General features: G+C 44.8%; 1 protein-coding gene across 1 annotated transcript in view; it reads right to left on the bottom strand.

Annotated features, from left to right (window-relative positions):
* The window catches only part of CCDC102A (coiled-coil domain containing 102A), a 44513-nt gene extending 28152 nt beyond the window's left edge, over nt 1-16361 (bottom strand). Inside the window, exon 1 of the mRNA XM_043985773.1 lies at nt 16228-16361. The gene's annotated coding sequence lies outside the window, so the exon portion shown is untranslated. The remainder of the gene's footprint in view (nt 1-16227) is intronic.
* Nucleotides 16362-19026: the final 2665 nt, after the last annotated feature.

Here is a 19026-nt window from a genome sequence, read left to right as displayed (position 1 = left end):
CATTCCTCCTCTTGGCTCTGGAGTTTTTCTTTGACTGTCCCCCATGCCTGGAATGCCTGCCCTTCTCATCTCTGCCTACCAGCTTCCCTTCCTTCTAGACCCAACTAATATCCTACTCCTACAGGAAGTTTTCCCAACCCTTTTTAATTCTAATGGCTTTCCTCGGTTAATTATTTCCTATTTATCCTGTATGTAGCTTTTCTGTACATCTATGTTTACTTGTTTTGTTGCCCATTAGATTGTAAGCTCCATGAGGGGAGGGACTGACTTTTGCCTCTTTTTGTGTTCCCGATGTTTAGCACAGTGCCTGGCACATAGAAGCCACCTAATAAATGCTTGATTGACTGACTACTTACTAATTATATAATTTTAGGAAGCCACTTCTACTCTATGGGCCTCAGTTTTCTCACCTGTAAAATGAGATGGTTGGACTAGATGACCTTTAAGGTCCTCTCTAGCTAAGCCTAAAAAGGCCCAATTCTTTTTGTTTGTTTATTTGTTTTTGTTTTTGCGGGGCAATGAGGGTTAAGTGACTTGCCCAGGGTCACACAGCTAGTAGCTGTCAAGTGTCTGAGGCCGGATTTGAACTCAGGTCCTCTTGAATCCAGGGCTGGTGCTTTATCCATTGCGCCACTTAGCTGCCCCCAAAAGGCCCCATTCTTTCAAGAAATACATTGATATTTATTATGCTATGTACCATGTGCAAAGTACTAGGAATAGAAAAATAAGAACAACATAGTCCCAGCTTGCCCTCAAGGAACTTACATTCTACTGGAGATGGGGGAGATAATAAATGTACACCAATGATACAGTGTGATGGGGGCAAAGAAGAGATCCAAAGTACTCTAGGAAAAATTATCTTGTCCATGCCAGCTCTGACCTTGTGCACACTTGAAGTGACCCTCTGGGCTCCTGCATTCTGTCTCTCTGGGTGCTGCCTCAGCTTCTTCCTACTCCCATAGTTGCCCCAGACTTGTCCATTCCCCTTTCTACATAAGCCTACATACCCAGCACACACTGATCCAAGATACAGGACATCTCAGCCATCTTGGCCAAAATGGATGCCTGCCAATTCTACATTACTGCCTGGAAGAGAAACTGAGGCAGAAGACAGACAGAGAAGGAGGCAGAAGACAGACAGAGAAGGAGACAGAGATTCCTTGGATCTCTAGGGTGGGGAGGGAAGGAGAGATCAAGTCAAAAGATGTGCACACCACCCCTTGCAAGAATCCTGGATCCCACACCTTTGGTTTGAGGAGTGTGTGTATGTGTGTGTGTGTGTGGGGGGGGGCGGAGGCTGAGCTGAGGTCCAGAAATACATCCTGAGGACTAACAGCGGGCACAGTCCCATACCCAAACTTTTCCTGGAAGATTTTCCTGACCACTTTATTCACTTTGCTCATACTGATCTCTGCTTCTCTGAACAAGAAGCTGTGGTGTAAGGGAAAGAGCTCTGGGCCAGAAATATCAAACATGCTACTAGACCAGATTGAAATGTAATTGTAATGTACTTAAATTTACATTAAAAATATAATTTAATAAAATAAATAAAATATAATAGAACAAGGATGATGTTAATATGTGGTTTTCTAAGCCCATATGCAGCTTGCATATTGATCCATCCTTAGGTACCATCTTTAGGTACATTTTTGTGGCACCCCTTTCTATTTGTTTGACACCACTACTCTAGGCTCACGGTCAGAGGGCCTGGGTTTCAATCTTGGCCCAATGACTTACTCCCCGTATGACCCTGGGTAAGTCACTTTACCCGCCTTTGGATCTCAGTTTATTCCCATATAAAATGAGAGGATTGGGCTGGAGCATCTCTAAGGTCCCTTCCAGTTCTAAATCTATGATCTATTGTCCTCCTACAGTCCGTGGAAACTATATCAGGCCCTGGGAAGAAAAGCTGCAGCTATGCTTCCCCACCCCAATCCAAGGTTAGATCTCCTCCTGATGGGAATTGCAGTCATTGAAGGACTGGGGAAAAGGAGAATTCCATGCCAGACAGAGGGTGTCTGGGTTTCTGGCCAACATCCTGCCATTGTCTTCTCCTACCTCCCTCTCACCACAACACATATTGCTGCCGCCCCAAGGCCCATATATCAAGGTTGCCACATATACAGACATGGACATATGCACAATACCTGCCAAGATCACATCCATGCTATATTATAGAGACATACAGAGGGGCAACAGCTGTGCTTATGTAGTCGCACACACATACACAGACACGCATACACACAACTGCATGGGTATAGTTAGTTACACATGGACCCTCTATAGGATTCTACGACATGGCTACACACATATATACATATACACACTAATCCCTCTCCTTGTATTCTTGGAGCAGCTCCATATGGGAAGAATTCTGAGGAAAGAAAAAATACTTTGGAAAGCCCAGAAAGCAGGAAACTGGAGAGGCTCCCAGGGAGCCAAGCGGTCTGCATCGAGAGAATGTCTGCTCTCAGCCAGGCCCAGTGGCTCCTGTTGATGGGGTTCCTCCTCTCTTCCCCCCTCCCCCACCCCCTCCCCCTGCCAGGGCCAGACCCCAAATTCAGAGAACAACAAAGCGGGGAAGACATTCCTCAGTGGTCAGAATGGGGGAGGCAGAGGCAGGGTTAGGGTCGGCCTGGAGAGCTGCCGAGAGAGGGATCAGAGCCTAAAGCCACATCCTCCTCCCTACTCTGCTCCACGGCAGGCCCGGGCGATGTGGCTGGGTCCCAGCATTTCCAGCCGAGCGATCCAGAGGCTCTGCTAGAGCTAGAGCTTGGGGGGGTGGGGAGGGGGGAAGGTGAGGATCTGCTTTTCTCCCTGGCTCCTTCTGTGACCTTTCCAGGAGACTTCCCCACATAACTGAGCGGGGGCAGGGAGAGCGAGGAGAGAATGACACCCATTGCTCACTAATGCACTACAGATTGACCCACATGAAAGACCAAGGCTAGACATCGGACAGACAGAGGGGCTGGAGTGGGGAGAGATGGGGAGCTGGAAGAGGCTTCCGCCAATTTTCCACTCAGCCATTCACACCCTCACAGCCAAACCTCATGCGGCTCCCTGAGAGGAAGGATGAGGCTGTTCTCTACTCTTAGTTCCCAGAACCCTTGAGATCTCAGGACTAGAGATCCAGAGCTGGAAGGGATCCCTTCCTTTTATAGATGAGGAAACTGACCCAAAACTAACCCCAAAAGGTTAGTGACTTGCCCAGGGTCTGATGAGTCATGTTTCAAAGCCACCTACCTCCATGGTATTGAGGTGCTTCTCAAGAGTCAGTAAACATCCAGCCTCAGACCCTTGACACTTACTAGCTGGGTGACCCTGGACAAGTCACTTAATCCTCATTGCCCCGCAAAAAAAAAAAAAAAAAAAGAGTCAATGAACATCCATTAAGCTCTATTGTTTGCAAAGCATCATGCTACAGGGAGATACGAATTTAGATAAGTCTCCAAGAGGCTTCTGGTCTAGTAGAGAAGGGCTAAAACAATAATATAGATAATTATAATACACTTTGCCTGGTAAGTGCAACAGAGAACTGCAGAACACAGTATTTTGTGAGGTCTTATGAGGAAAAGGTCTTTCTGGGGGAGAGGAGGCAAGGGAGCAGCCAAGAGAAGGCTTTGTGGATGAAGTGGCACTGGAGCTGGGCTCTAAGGAATGGGCAAGAATGTGTGCTATGGAGGAGGAAGAAGGACCTTCCAGTAGAGAGAGCAGTGTGGACAAAGGCGCGGAAGTGGAGCAGTTCAGAATTTGTCCGGGAGCACGGATGTTAAAATAAGTCTGCTAGAAATCTTCGAGAGGAGGAATGGCATGACCAGAATATGATGCATGAGCAAGATGGGTCTGGCAGAGGTGTGAAACATCCTCAAGGGGTGGTAATGGTACGAAGGGTGAGGAGGCAACTGTGACAATCCAGGAAGGGGACCAGGTGACAATGACGGTGCTTTACAATGATTATCTCATTTGACCCTCACGACAACTCTGGGAGGTAGGTGTTCTGTTATCCCCATTTAACACATAAGGAAACTGAGGCAAACAGGAGTCATGTGACTTGCCCAGGGTCACACAGCTAGTAAGTGTCAAGTGTCTGAGGCTGTATTTGAACTCAGGTCCTCCTGAATCCAGGCCTAGTGCTCTATCCACTAAGCCAAATACTTGCCCTCTGGTAGCAAAGATGATGGAGAAGAGGGAAGAGGTATAAGAGATGACCATTTAAAGCCCTCTATAATATGTCTCCATATGACTTGCATATGACTCTCCCCTCTCATATTCTATGGTCCAGGCAAACTGGACTATTTGATAGAGTATGCATTATTTGCAACAGCATATGTGTATTCTCCCATCTCCATGCTTTTGTCTACACAGTTCCCTCTACCAAAGGGTCCTCCTTACTATCAAGTCCTTACCTACTCTTTATCCCAACTTAAATGCCACCTCCTCCAGAAAGGGTTCTCTAATTTCTCCCTTCCTTTCCTCAAACTGGTCTACTGGATGTTCCCCAACTTGACATTCCATCTCCTGGTCTTTGCTCCTCTATGGGCTGTCTGTCTGTCTACCATAACTGTGATGTGATCTCTCCACACCTCTGCCTCTTAAGAGTTCTTAGTTTCCCTCAGGAAACCTTTCCTCACTTGAGATTACTTTTCAGTGTGTCAATTGAATCCTTCAAGTAGAATATAAATTCCTTCAGGGTAGGAACCATTTTTGTCTTTCTCTCCATTCACAGTGCCCCTATATATAACAGTTAAGAGTTTACTAAGCACCTACCATGTGTCTCTTAGATGTTTGTTGAGTTGAACTGAAGAGATATTGTGGAGGTAGAATGACTGAGGGAGAGGAAAGGATTAAAGATAACCGGAGCCTTTGAAATGAAGAGGGCTACTGTTTATCTTTTTAGAAGAGGACCAATGATATCGCCTTGCTGTCTTGAATTGTATTTAAGTGATGGCCTAGGATGGAGTGGATGATCTTGGCGTCTTCAATGACTGACCATGTTCTAAAGTACTCTGAAGCACCTGATTCAGGCCACCATTAGAATAAGAGCTCTTTGAGGGAAGGGACCACATTCTTTTGCCTTTCTTTATATTCTCAGCACTTTGTACTGTTCTTGGCTCACAGAAGGCACCTAATAAATTCTTATTGACTATTTCTCTCTTGACCGCTTTTAATCATTCGCAAGAACTGTTCCAAAATCTTTTTCTAGAAGTTTTAAGGAGAAGTTTGTCCTATTTTGCTGGAAGCAAAAGGAAGAGTTAACAGTGATTCACTGTTCTGACCAAGTCTTCAGAAATTCTCCCGGTGAAGAGGGCAGGTGAATGGTGGTGCCACTGAGAGAAGTGTGAAGTCTGTAAGAGATTCAGATTTTGGGGAAAAGAAAATAAACCCTGCTAGATGAGAATAAGATCTACCTATCTAATAAATTAATTTCTGGACTTCCTCTGCCTCTTGGGCCTAGCTTTATCCAGTCATAGGCTCTCCTGTGAGTCTCTAGAAAGGTATGCCATATGCTGTCTGTTGTTGTTCAATCACGTCTGACTCACAGTGACCCCATGACTATGGCTCGCTAGACCCTTCTATCCCCCACTATCTCTCAAAATCTGTCCAAGTTCATGTTCATTTTTCCATGACACTTTCTATCCATCTCATCCTCTGCCTCGCCATTTTTCTTTTGCCTCCAATCCCTCCCAAAATCAGGGTGTTTTTTCCCAATGAGTCCTGTCTTCTCATTAGTAATTAGCAAGTAATTAAGCTTTAGCTTCAGTATCTGACCTTCCAGTGAATAGTCTGAATTAATTTAAGTATTGACTGATTTGATCTCCTTGTTGTCCAAGGGACTCTCAAAAGTCTTCTCCAGCACAATTTGAAAGCATCAATTCTGCAGTGCTCAGCCTTCCTTATTGTCCAACTCTCACAGCCATACATTGCTACTGGAAAGACCATAATTTTGACCTTTGTTGACAAGGTCATGCCTCTGCTTTTTAGTACACTGTCCAGATTTGCCATAGCTTTCCTTCCAAGGAGCAAGTGTCTTTTAATTTCATGGCCCCAGTGCCATATACAGTGATCTTTGTGCCCAAGAATATAAAATCTGATAATGCTTCTGTTTCTTCTTCTATTTGCCAGGAAGTGACGGGACCAGCTGCCAAGATCTTTGTTTTTTTGATGTTAAACTTCAAGTCAGAGAGTGGCATAATCTGCATATCTGGGAATTATTGATATTTCTCCCAGCAACCTTAATTCTGGCTTTTGATTCATCCAGCGCTGGCATTTTGCATGATGTAACTCTGCATATAAATTAAGTAAATACGGTGACAATATAGAAGCCCTGTCATACTCCTTTTCCAATCTTAAACCAACCAGTTGTTCCATGTTTGGTTCTAATTGTTGCTTCTTGACCCATATACAGATTCCTCAGGAGACAAGGCAGATGATCATGGTATTCCTAGCTCTTTGAAGGACTTGCCACATTTTGTTGCAATCTGCATAATCAAAGGCTTTAGTGTTGTCATTGAAGGAAAAGTAGATGTTTTTTCTGCAACTCCCTTGTTTTTCTCCATAATCCAGCAAATGTTGGCAATTTAGTCTCTAGTTCCTTTCTCTCTTTGAAAACCAGCCTGCTCTTCTGGTAATTTTCAGTTCACATATTGCTGAAGCCCGGCTTGTGGAATCTTTAGCATAACTTTGCTGGTTGTGTGAAACAAGCACAATTGTTCAGTAATTGGAATATTCCTTGGCATTGCCCTTTCTTTAGGATTGGGACATAAACTGATCTTTCTAATTCAGTGGCCACTGTTGAGTTTTCTAGATTTTGGAGCATATTGAGTGCAGCACTTCACAGCATTGTCTTTTAGGGTTTAAATAGCTCAGATGGAATTCCACTAGCCTCCACCTCCATTAGCCTTAGTGTTAGTAATGCTTGCCTTCATTCTCCAGGATGTCTGGCTCTACATCAATAACTACACCATCATGGTTATCAGTGATGTTCAGATCTTTCTTGTATCGTCTTTTGCACATTCTTGCCACCTCTTCTTAACCTCTTCAGCTTCTTAATCATTTTCATTTTTTATCATGCCCATTTTCACATAAAACATTCCCTTGATATCTCTAATTTTCTTGAAGAGATATCTTATTTTTCCCATTCATTGTTTTCTTCTATTTCTTTGCATTGCTCATTTAAGAAAATCTTCTTTCTCCTTGCTATTATTCTCTGGAATTCTACATTCAACTGAGTATATCTTCCCCTTCTCTTACCTTTTTCTTCCTTCTGGAAGTCAGGAAGACTCATCATCCTGAGTTCAAATCCAATCTCAAATACTTACTAGCTGTGTGACCCTGGGCAAGTCACTTAAACCCTGTTTGCTTCAGTTTCTTCATCTGTAAAATGAGCTGGAGAAGGAAATGACAAACTCCTCCAGGATCTTGCCAAGAAAACCCCTAATAGGGTCACAGAGAGTAGGTCATGACTGGAAATGACCTAAACGACAATAGGACCCACTCATAGAGTCGTGGTGAAAATCAAGGGAGGCAATGCACATAAAATGCTTCAGAAAACCTTAAAGGTCTGTGTAAATATCAGCTGTGGCAATGAATCGTGCAATAGCAGCATTCCACAAGAAACAGAAGTGCAAGTGACTCAAGGGCAGGATGAGTGTGAGAAAATAATGGGGTTCTATGAGACCCAGAGAGCCTCGCCTGTTCTTTCTTAAGGCCAGCCCAGAGTCAGTAGAATTTCAAAGGAAGTTAAATCACAATTAAGACCACCCTCAAGTCATGCCAATCAATGGACTTGAATGTTACTGGCCAATTAGCTTGGATCAAGGTGGAGTGACCCACCTCTACCTGAGACAGGTTAAAAACCCTGAAGAGGGGTCTCTAGCTCTCTTTTTGCATGCCCTTGCCTCTCCCACACTGCCCTCTGGGTCTTTCTCTCTATCCTAGGTATATAGGGCTTCTAACCATGTACTCACTTTCTCTAACATTTAATATGCTTAATTAATATGCTTAATGCCCCCAAACTGGTGCAGTAGCCTCTAATTTCTAAGTAGCAATATATTAGAACCCCAGCTAATTTTCCCTAAAACTTGGGACATAGATAGGGCACCCCATAATGTTTTTGGTGACACACTTGGGGTTAAGTGACTTGCCCAAGGTCACATAGCTAATAAGTGTCAAGTGTCTGAGGCCGGATTTGAACTCAGGTCCTCCTGACTCCAGGGCAGGTGCTCTATCCACTGCACCACCTAGCTGCCCCCACCCCATAAATTTTTAATCACCACATGAGTGAGAGAGGCTGGGTATCCGTATGCAACTGCTATAAAAGAATATCACCAAGGATGTCTGAATGCTTACTGAGGACATGTGGAATGGTGGAAAAAGTGCTGGCTTTGGAGTCAGGAGACCTGGATGGGAATGCAGGCTCTGCTACTTACCACCAGTGCTTAGGCACAGTGCCTGGTAGGGAGCTTAATAACGCTAATTGACTAATTGACTGACTGTGTGATCTCAAGGAAGTCACTTAACTCTCTGTGCCTCAATTTCTTCATCTGTAAAATGAAGGAGGGGGACGAGATGGTCTCTGAGGTCCCTTCCTGCTCTAAATCCATGACCCAGTGATCCTATGTCGCACTAGAATCAATCGACAAACAGCATTTATTCAGCACCTGCTAAGAGCCAGTTGCCGCATGAGGCTAGGCACCAAGGATACAAATCAAAGACTGCACGGAGTCAGTCAAGGGCTGCATCTTCACAGAACCAGAGGGAGGTTGCCATTGTGATGGCTCTTCCTGATCTCAGGTCTAATTTTTCCTCTTAATACAATTCCTACTAACTTCTTCTGGTTCTCCCATATGGGGCCAAAAAGGGTAGGTCTAATCATTCTTGTATATGACAGACCTTAACATGCTTGAAGACAGCTGGCACAACTTGGTTAGTTATCTGTGTCTGCGTCATATCCCCTTGTGGACTGTAAGCTCCATGAGGGGAGGTATCTTCTCTCAACTTTCTCCTCCTGAGTCTAACACAGAATAGAAACTGACCAAATGTCTGTTGACTTGAAAAGCACCTGAGATCAGAGCTGGGGTGACAGACTGTGGTCTTAGACCAAACAAGGCCGACTGGCCCACACAAAGACTGAATCCTCTCTCATCATCTCCTTCAAATGAGGCTCTAACTGACCACTAAATATCGACCCAGGATAATAATGATGGGGATTGGAAAGAGCCTGCCAGGCAGGACCAGCAGTCTCCTCTCACTCCATATTACCCTTCCTTGCACTGACAGGGGGAATTCCACGCTTTCCAGGGAAGGATGAGTTTCCCCAGAGGGACAGCCATACTCTGCCTCACCCACCCACCTCCCCATTCCTTGCTAATACTTCTCCAGTACCAGACTTGAGGCCACACTTTGTCAGCCCCTGGGAGGAAGACTTTAGAGAGATCTGTGGGCCACAGGCCTGCTGGACCTGCCAGGCTGGTGAGCCACTGCAGGAAACCTCAATGGGAGGGTGCCTTAATTGGATAAGTACAGGGGGGTAGAGAATGGTCAGCCCACAGTGTCAGGAAGCCTTTTCCCATATAACCTGCATGCTGGGCTTGGGTAACTGTGGAGAGACCCAAGAGCGTAGGAAGGGAAGAAACCCTGGCCTATGCCTTAAAGGGTGATCAGAACAGAGGGGACACAGAATCTCAGACCTAGAAAAGATGTCAGAGGGCATTTAGTCCAATCCCAATCTGAACAGGCATCCCTCTATAGCAACTTCAACAAGCGATTGTTTGGCTTTTGCTTGAAGATCTACAATAATGAGGGACCCCCCCCCACCCACGACAAGGCAGTCTATTCCACTTTGGAATAGCTCTGAATATTATAAAAAATCTGCCTCCATATAACTTCCACTTCCCTAGTCTGACCCTGTGAGTACAAACATCCCGTTTGCTCGCTCCCTTTTCAGATACTTGGAGAAATCTCTCATGCTACCTATAAATTTTGTTCCTTCAACCAATCCTCACATGATTTCATTTCCTGTCCCCTTGCCATATTGGGACAGAGGTAAGGAACTCAGTTTAGGGTCTGGTAAGATGGTACCCTGTCCCACCCTAAGTCCTTCTCAGATGCCTCCTATATATCTCATGGATCAATTCAAGGCAATGAACTCACCACCAAGGTAGGAAAGCATAGAAGACAGCCTAGCTTATAGAGCAATTCCTTTGCCCACTTTCTGATTACCAATGCAGAATCTACAAGGCAGTTTTCCCCCAGGTGTCTTCTTTAATGGATCTTCTGAACATCAGAAAAGCCTTCTATAATGTCCTCCCCTTGACTAGACAGTTCAAAGGTACATCCAGCCCCTGGTGTCATGAAGATTAAGCAATATTTGAGGATCCAGGGGCTTTGTGTAACAGACAGGGGCTGGAATAGATTTGCCCTTATGCCTCCAAATTCTCTCACTCAGGGTCCCTTGTGAAAGAGGGTGTGCAGAAAGGCTGAGTTTAGGAATAATTTTAGCTAGAATTTACATAGCACTTTAAGTTTTATAAAGTGCTATACATATGTATGTTATCTTATTTGATCCTCAAAAAAACCACTCTAAGTTAGGTGCAATTATTATCCTTATTTTACAGATGAGGAAACTGAGGCTTCAAGGGGTTAAGTGACTTGCTCAGGCTCATACAACTAGCAAGTCTCTGAGGCAGGACTTGAACTCAGGTCTTCCTGACTCTACCCATTGCATCACATAGAGTACAGTGTATGGTCAAGGAAATAGTAAAATGAATTGGCTTACATGAGTATTGAACCCATGATCCTGGTCTCATAAGTTCCCTGCTCTGGCCCATGGAGCCCTACTCCTTCCCCAGAATCCCTGCCTTACCAACATAGGTGCAGAATCACAGCATGTAAGATCTAAGGAAGAAAATTTAGAAATCTAGTCCATCACTCTTAAGAGAGGAATAGCATCTAGGAATAAAGAGATGAATAATCAGTCCATCAGTGTTCTGCCCTGCTCAGACCACATCTGGAAACTTATGTTCAGTTATGGGCAGCATGCTTTAGAAATAACATTGAGATGGATGTGATGAAGCATGCCTATAATTCCTACTACCGGAGAGACTGAGGCTGGTGCATTGCTTGAGTCTAGGATCTCTGAGGTACAGCAGGACTGAAGCCAATCAGGTATTGATACTATTGTAATATTGGTGCCAGATAGCCCAGTGTGTTAAGTGCCTGAGAGCAGTGGATCCACTAGACTACCTAAAGATTGGTGAATTGGTCAGCTTGGAAACAGAGCAGGTCAAAGCTTTTGTGCTAATCAGCAGTGGGATTGGGTCAATGGTGGTTTTTGCACTTCCAGCCTGGGGAGTGAGGGAAGACACTGATAAATTGGAAACTGTTTAGAGGAGGGAACCAGAATGGTATAGGGTATGGTGCAAGAGTCCATGGTTAGGGAAACTAGGTGGTGTAATGGATAAAGCACTGGCCCTGGATTCAGGAGGACCTGAGTTCAAATCTGACCTCAGACACTTGACACTTACTGGCTGTGTGACTCTGGGCAAGTCACTTAACCCCAACTGCCTCACCAAAAAAAAAAAAAAAAAAAAAAAAAAAAAAGTTCATGGCTGAAGTTTAGGAGGGGTAGAGGTAGGATATGAAAGGCTCTCATGTGTAAAAATGATTAGACTTGTTCTATTTGGTCCCAAAGGGCAGAAGCAGGAGTAAGGAGTGGAAGTTGCAAAGAAGCCAAATTTAAGGCTTAGTGTCAGGAAAAAGCTCCCTAACTCTTAAAGATACCCAAGATGGAATGGCTGCTTCTGGTGGTAGTGGGTTCCCTGTCATGGGAGTTATTTAAACAAAGACTTGGTACCCACAGATATACTCAGATCACCCTGATTCACAAACAAAAGGAAATTTTTCTTTTGCCTTTTTACATCTATCTAGCTTAGTAGCACAGTGGATAGAATACTGGACCTGTAGTCAGGAGATTCATCTTCCTGAATTCAAATGTGGCCTCAGACACTTACTAGCTGTGTGACCCTGGGCAAGTCACTTAGTCTTGTTTGCCTCAGTTTCCTCATCTGTAAAAACAAAATGGATATAGCAAACCACTCCGGTATTTTCGCAAAAAAAAAAAAAAACACCGAAATGAGGTCACCAAGAGTCAGAAATAATTGAACAAGACAAATTCTGCTCCATTTCTCTTCTACTAAACTTCTTTTTTTTTCTTGTGGGGCAATGAGGGTTAAGTGACTTGCCCAGGGTTACACAGCCAGTAAGTGTCAAGTGTCTGAGGCCACATTTAAACTCTGATCCTCCTGAATCCAGGGCTAGTGCTTTATCCTCTTTTACTAAACTTCTTGAAAAAGGTATCTAATACCTGACATCTTCATTTCCTCACTACCCATTCTCTCCTAACCCTCTACAATTAGGCTTCTACCACCACTACTCTATCGAACCTTTTCTAAAGTCACCATAAGGTCTGAATTGCCAAATCTAATAGGCTCTAAAAAAAAACCTCTCCATCTCCTCTGTAGCTTTCTGACACTGCTGACTGCTTCCTCCTCTTGGATACTTTCTCCCTTGGCTTCAGAGAGAGAGAAAGATTACCTTCTCCTGGTTCTCCTCTTATCTTTCTAACCTTTCCTGTTTCTTTCACTGGTTCCTCACCTCTCAACCCCTTGATATAGGTTCCCAATGCTATTTCTCTCCCTTACCAATCTCATTGACTTCCTTGGTTTCAGCTAACATTTCCATGTGGATAACTCCCAAATCTCTATTCCTCCAACTGGATTCTCTCTTTTGAGCTCCAGACCAGCAACTCCAACTGGATATTTTTATTTGTATGTCCCACCAACACATCCAACTCAACACATCCAAAACTGATTTTGCTTTCCCCTTGAACTTCTCTTTCTGACTTTGCTGTTTCTGTCTGCGACAACTTTATTCACCTAGTTTCCAATGTTCATAACTTCAGGTGTATCTTAAATTCTTCCTTCTCCCTCACCATTCATATCCAATCAATTACAAAATCCTGTTGAAGGGGGGTAGCTAGGTGGTGCAGAAGGATAAAGCACTGGCCTTGGATTCAGGAGGACCTGAGTTCAAATCTAACCTCAGACACTTGACACTTAACTAACTGTGTGACCCTGGGCAAGTCACTTAACCCTCATTGCCCTGCAAAAACAACAAAAAAACAAAACAAAATCCTGTTGATTAAGAGAGAGAGAGAGAGAGAGAGAGCACACAGTACCTAGGGAGCCAACAGCACCTTTGCACTCTTGCCTTGATTGATCAATCAACAAATAAGCATTTCTTAAGAAAAAAATACTATCCACCTCCAAAGAAAGAACTGATATTGATGGAACACAGACTAAGCATGCTTTTTTTCCACTTTCTTTTCTTTTATTCAAGTTTTCTTGTACAAAATGACTAATATGGTAATGTTTTATATAATCATACATGTATAACCCACATCTGATTGCTTACCGTCTTAGGGAGGGGGGAGGGGAAGGAGGAAAGGAGGGATAAAAATTGGAACCCAATTTTAAAAATCCTGTTGATCTCATCTTTGCAACATCTCTTAAATTCCCTCCCCCATTCCCACTGGAAACTAAGAGGATAATGTCTCACTACCTACATGACTATGGGGGTTGGGGGGGGAATGGGTCTTCCCACTGCACTCTCTTCCTTTCATTACTTTTCTAGTCCTGATCCCTCTTTTTGAGTATCTCCAATTGACTTTAGGACATTTTTACTTGTATGCCTTATTAACACATCAAATGCAACATGTCCAAATGACTTCATCATTTCCCCCCCTTTAAACTTCTCAATTTGGTAAGCATTCATTAAGCTCCTACTACTGGATGAGGACACAAAAACAAAAATCAGAAGCAACCCCTACCCTCAAGGAGCCTAGATTCTACAGGGGGAAACAATAGCAATAAAATAACATAGATAGCAGGTCAAGATTTGCAAAGGATTTATCAACATTATCTCATCTGATCATGTACACAAATAAGTACAACATACATACGAAGTAATTCAGTGAAGAGAGGGAGAACTCTAACAACTGAGGGGAACTGTAGCATCATAGACTGAAAAGAGAAGGGAGATCTAGTGCTAACTCATTTTACAGATGAGAAAACTGAGGCTCAAAAAGATTAAGAGACTTACTCATGGTCCCACAGGTAGTAGTAAGTAACAGAGGAGGATCAGGAAAGGTCATTATAGGAGGTGACACTTGACCTGAACCTTGGAAGGAGGTAAAGATTCTAAGTGGCAGAAATGAAGGAGAACATTGGAGGTGTATGGCACAGCCTGAGCAAAAAGCAGAAGGCAGGAGATGAAATGTCATCTATGGGGAAAGCAGGTAGACACAGTTTGCTTGGAACATGGAGTATATGAGAGAGAATAATGAGTTGTTTAGAACCAGCAGGAGCTGAATTCTGAAGGGCTTTAAATATCAAACAGAAGCATTAAATAATCTTTATTATGCATGTTATCTGCTCATGTGGCTTGGGTGCTCAAAATTTTCTGGGAGTTCTCTATTGTCAAACTCCTCTGCAAGGCATCCAGGCCCTAAACTATCTGATAGTTCTACTTTCCCAGTTCTACCTCAAACCATTCCCTTCTGTATATTCTATGCTTAGACAAACTGGACTATGCTCTTCCCCCTCCTCTGCCAACAAACACCCCTTGACCTATCTAACCACTGTAACTTTGTTCATGCTTTCCCTATGTCTAGAATGTCCCTTTTTTCTTCCTTCACTTGCCTAATTCTTACTCTTCTTTTAAAATCTAACACAAATAGCCCCTCTAGAAATTTTTTCAGAACACCTATAAGTATTTTCTTTTGCATTTCTATGCTAAATTGCGTGTTGAGGGTGGTGGTCTTCAGATATGGGCTGGGGGGGTGGTCTGCATGCCTCTCTGAGCACTAGTCTAGTTCATCACCAGATAGGCTGCAGGGTGATGCTGAAGTTTTGGGCCACAGCAACTTTCCTCTATTTCTTTGAAAGGCTGCAACCTGAACCAGTAAGAAAAACACCCCCCAAAATAGAATCATAAATCTCAATAGGGTATTGATCTTCAGTGTATATCAATTCCCCCCCCAACCCCCCAGATTCTGTGCTCCATTGGGGCAGGGCTGGTTTCTTTTTTAAGGCCTGTCACTCCCCCAGGTGCCTAGTACAATGCTTTGCAGAGAAGAGGGGTTTAATGGATTTGGGCGGGGAGGGGGGGGGAGAATTCGTTATTTGTTACATCAAATCAGAGAATTCGTGAGCATTAGAAACTTATCAGTTGTACACACACCGGTTACTGCAAGTCGTTTGCGCAGTTGTGATGCCAGCAGCACTAGTATGATGCCCATTTAATGATGAAGAAAGTGGGACCCACTCCCTACTTTCAAGCCAGAACTCATCTCTTTCCTGCCTGGCCCCTCCACCTGCCCACTATGGCCTCTGATAAACGCATCACATTTCCAGATGTGCATTCCTGCTCCTACCCAAATCTCCCTTTCTCCCAGGAGATATACTCGGTTTCTCTTCAACCACCCAGTGCTCAAGGGTTAGGGCCAGAACGGACCCTTCTCGGAGTTCCTAAGGATATTCCTACCTCCGTACCTCACTTCTCCTCCCGCTGCCCCCGCGCCCAATTACTCCCCACCTCCCCCTACACTGGAAGGTCCCGCCCACCCTTTTTTGCGAGGTCCTCATTGGCCCCTGCGGAGAGGGGGGGGCAGACCAAGAGGAGAGGGTTCCCCACCAGGATTGGCCGCCGGTGCTAGTCTATCCTACGCTCGCCATGGTGACCACGTTAAGTTCAGTGGGGAGAGCTCCAAATCCCACCCCTGGCCTCCCCCACTTCCCCCCACCCGGGGACCGCTGCATTCCAAACCCTGGTCCCCCCTCCCCCCAACACCCGGTTAGGGCCAGGGAAGGGGAGATTTGGTCCCTCAGGAGACAGATACACAAACACACTCCAGAATGGAATCCCCCCCCCCCAAAAAAAAAGTTGGAGGAAGAAAGTTAGGTTAGAGGAGCAGTGGGACTGTCGAGGCTTCTGACTGGCAGATGCCCACACCCCTCCGTCCTCCCGAAAACTCGGTAATTCTGTAGTTACGCTGGCTCTTAAAGCCTCAGTGCTCGCCTGCCCGCCCTATGGAAGGGACGTAAAGTTTCTCTCTCCAGGATGGCCCGGGATGAGGACGGCTCCCCTTTCCCCAGCGCCCTGACTCACCTGGGCACCTTGCTCCCAGCCCAGCCTGACCCGGCCCGGCCCGGCTCAGCTCAGCTCAGCTCACTCCCGCGGAACGCAGAGCGGTGCGGGCTTTGGGCAGCCGGCGGCCTGGCAGCCGAGATTCCTGCAGCAGAAGCGGCAGCGCCGGCGGCGGCGGCGGCGGAGGAGGAGGAGGAGGAGGAGGGACGAAGGAAGCCGAGTCTCCTCCTCCCAGGGGGAGGGGAGAGGGAGAAGGGCGAGAAGAATCGTCAGGGGCTGGAACCCGGGCTGGCGCGGCGAGGCCAGTACCGGTGGGTCGCTTGTGCCAGACTTATCTCGGCCAGGTTCGATCGGCCGGGTCCCATCAAAACCTCCTTTGGCCGAGTTTGGGCTTGGCTTCGACGGCCTAGGTCATCAGAGTCTGATCTGGCTTGGCCCCGTCTAGGAGAGGCTGCCAGGGGAGCTAGCTGGCTCTCGACTACCCGAAAGAGTTCGGAGGGACAATTCCCTCGCTTTGATTGGGGAAGGGGTCAGTTTTGTTGTTCGGTCGTGTCCGACTCTTCGTGACTCCATGGACCACAGCATGCCAGGCCCTTCTGTCCTCCACTCTCTCTCAAAGTCTATCCAAGCTCATGTTCTATTGCTTCCAAGACACCATCTATTCATCCAATCCTCTGCTGTCCCTTTGTCCTTTTACCTTTAATCTTCCCCAACATCAAGGTCTTTTCCAATGTGTGTGTTCTCATTATGGCCAAGGTATTTGGGGCTATACGTAGGGTGCTGTTCACCTGAGGGAAACAAAGTGAAGATGAACAGCGAAGGACTGGTTCAAAGTGCCAATTCAATGGCATAAATATAGATAGATTAGATAGATGATAGATAGATAGATAGATGATAGATGGATGGATGGATGGATAGATAGATGATTGATAGAGATTGATATATTGATAGGTGATAGATGATAGAGATAGATGCTAGACAGACACAGACAGATAGATAGATGAGAGAGATTTACATATATAAACTCAAGTTATGAAGCCCCTTATTCAGATACACAAGCTGGGAAGGGGAAGGACTTGGAAGACATTGGAGAGCCAGTTTTAGCACCTACTCTGAAAGAAACAGCCTGGTGTGGCATAGTAGATTTAAAGCCTTGAACACAACTGGCCTACTCACTATTCCTCATGCATGGCATTGCATCTCCTTTATTTGTGCCTTTGTACAGGCTACCCCCTCCCCCAAGTCTGGAATGCACTCCCTCCTCACCTCTGCCTCTTAACAACCCTAGCTTCTTTAAAAATTCAGCTTAATGAGGCAGCTAGGTGTGGAAGTGGATTAAAGCACGGGCCCTGGATTCAGGAGGATTTGAGTTCAAATCCAACTTCAGACACTTGACACTTATAGCTGTGTGACCCTGGGCAAGTCATTTAAACCTCATTACCCCACGCAAAAAAAAAAAAGAAAAAAGAAAAAGAAAAAAAAAGATCAAGTACCTCCTTACACTAAAGCCCAGCTTAAAATAATATTAAAAAAGTGCAGTTTAGGGGGCAGCTAGGTGGCCCAGTGGATGGAGCACCGACTCTGGAGTCAGAAGTACCTGAGTTCAAATCCGGCCTCAGACAACACTTACTAACTGTGTGACCCTGGGCAAGTCACTTAACCCCAATTGCCTCACTAACAAAAAAAAAGTGCTGCTTAAGTGACACTGCTTGATTTATTGATCATCTTTTATTGATCACCCCAGCTTCTAGTATTCCCCCAACTCCATTACTTTGCATTTATCTTGTGTGTACCCTATTTTGTTTTTTGTCTCTGTATCCCCACTTTTTTTTTCAGGGCAACGAGGGTTAAGTGACTTTCCCAGGGTCACACAGCTAGTAAGTGTCAAGTGTCTGAGGCCAGATTTGAACTCAGGTCCTCCTGAATCCAGGGCCAGTGCTTTATCTACTGTACCACCTAGATGCCCCCTGTATTCCCTGTATTTATCTGTGCCAACCACATAGTTGGTGCTTAATAAGTGCTTATTAACTGATTGACTGAAATCTTAATTATGAGAAGGGGGTGTTCTACCAAACAAGATTGGGTGCTTCAACACTTGTTGCTGAAAATTTTTGTAAAAGAAAATAATCTACCAGCCTTCCTTGTGAGGACAATTTAAGATCATAATGTGTTTTGGTTGCTGACCAAAAATCTTGGGGTTCTGAATGTCAGTGATCAATCCAGTTCAATCCAACATACTCTGTGTGCATGTATACAAAATGTACCAGGGAGAAAAACACAAAATTTGAAAAACAGTCTCTGTCAAGGATATTTACATTCTATTATTCTAAGTCTGTGGGTGAAGATAGAAAAGGCACTGACAGCTGGGTTGAATGCATACTCCCTCCCGGGATGTGCTTAGGAAATTGATGGCATTTAGTATTTTCACCTTTAGGAAGAAGGGGGGGGGGGGCAAATCCAGCTATTTTCCAAGTCCCTCTCAGCTACGTTGAGATTTGTGGGGTCAAAAATCTCCAAATTATTTTAGAATATGGAATATCAGAGCTCAGGGAGCCCTTAAAGATTCTCTAGTGCAAGCCCCCTCCCCCATATTAAGGATGAGGAAATTGAGGCCAGAGAAAGAGACTTACCCAAGATCACACAACCAATTTGTGGCAAGAGCCAAGACTTGACACCTAGAACTTTCCATTGTGCCATACTGTTTCCATTATTTATAAATTTCCCCTCAATTGAAAAGGCGCAGCATGAATGAAATGGAAACATCTGGTGACTGTATTTTCCTTTGCTTACTGATGACTTCTAAAGGCTGATATCCAGAAT

The sequence above is a fragment of the Dromiciops gliroides genome, chromosome 2, assembly GCF_019393635.1.
Source record: "Dromiciops gliroides isolate mDroGli1 chromosome 2, mDroGli1.pri, whole genome shotgun sequence".
Lineage (NCBI taxonomy): Eukaryota > Metazoa > Chordata > Mammalia > Microbiotheria > Microbiotheriidae > Dromiciops > Dromiciops gliroides.
Note: the sequence above shows the minus strand (reverse complement) of the source record. Positions and strands in the feature narration are given on the sequence as shown.